The following is a 1,531-nucleotide window of genomic DNA, read 5'->3' on the forward strand; positions in this document are numbered from 1 at the left end:
CTGTGCTGAGAAGACTCCTAGGTCCTGGTGAGAGTCTTTTCTCAACAGGTACAGGCAAGGACCAGACTTCTCCTTCAGCAGCTGGAAGTTCATGCTGTGCAGCTTGCAAAAAAGTGCTGTCCAGTTTAAAGCTCTTGAGTGTTTTCATGATATCCTTAACATGCTTAGCTTCCACATTTATTTCCTGCCAAACCTGTTGCCATTTCNGATGGAGGCGTGTATCTTTGACTGAGTACAGGTACTTGTTCATTTGGNCAAGAACTCCCTGATAGTAGACCATTGCCAAGTCATAGTCTCCCAGCGGTGCATATTCATGAGCCAATTTTACATTCTCAACNATCATTTCAAGACTCATGGTCACATGTAAGCTGGCACAGCCCAGGCTCTCCTCTGTAGTTCTCAGTTGCTACCAAGTTCCAGATTTTATTTTTATAGCACACTCAACCTGTGTTCCCCCCAAAGCTTCCTCCAACCCCCACCCCACTGAAATCCCGTCATCTGAGTCATGGGAAGACAGTTGTGGCCTCTACTCACAGTGGACTCCCTGATGGAGAGATGGTTGCTGAGCNCAGGCNATGCTGTAGGACAGTGGCTCTGAGGCTGTGCCTGGCTCTGGGACTCTTTATAAAGCAGTAATTTGTTCCACTCAGAGAGTAAATGCAGAAGGCAGGACTCTGCACCTTGTTTGTAGGAGCAAGCAGCCACCCTCTGTCCTGCACAAACCACGAGGCACAGCTGAGACCTGACTTATTTACACACACACAAAGTATGGCCACTCATAGGCTTACGCTAAGTGTGCAAACATGGAAATGCCAAAACCGTTTCCGGAAACCAGGCAAACGAATGCCTCACCCCAGCAGCATGCAGTGGCTTATCATCCAGGGCCACATAAAATGAGGGACTCATGCCACCAAACCCTAACCCTCACCCAGTACTTGTCATCAGACATTCACGTACATCCAACATAGAATTCATACNTGGAACTTATAACCCCATGATCCTGCCTTCGTGCCATGCATGGCTCACCTAAAACCCAGTTTACCCAGCTCCAGCTGTGTCCTTGAACCAGCTCAGCCTAAAACAAGCTCATGGACAGGTTTCTTGACATATTGTCATGTCCTGCCTCCCTTTGCTCTCTGCTCCGNCCTGCAGGAAGGACACTTTGAGCCCTGTAGCCTCTTTCATCCATTTGTTGATGATCTGCAATGTAAGTATTTGTGTACAGTGAAATGTGTGAGCGTTAGCAGTGGTGTAGAAGAACCTGTGGCAATGCAATGTTTGTCAGGTGCAATCAGTGGTTCTTGCTAAATTAAAGCCAATGAAATCAACATAGCTTGCGAGTTTATTGTTACTTGGTGAACGGACATTGTGGACAGAAATGTGCCCATCTCTTTTTGACATCTCACTCTTACAATAGTGAGCATGCAGGTCCCTCAACCAGGAGGAACTTGAACATCAAGATAGGGATGTATCTCTAGAACCATCTCTCTCTCTCTCTCTCTCTCTCTCTCTCTCTCTCTCTCTCTCTCTC

Source organism: Mus caroli, chromosome 8, assembly GCF_900094665.2.
Source record: "Mus caroli chromosome 8, CAROLI_EIJ_v1.1, whole genome shotgun sequence".
NCBI lineage: Eukaryota > Metazoa > Chordata > Mammalia > Rodentia > Muridae > Mus > Mus caroli.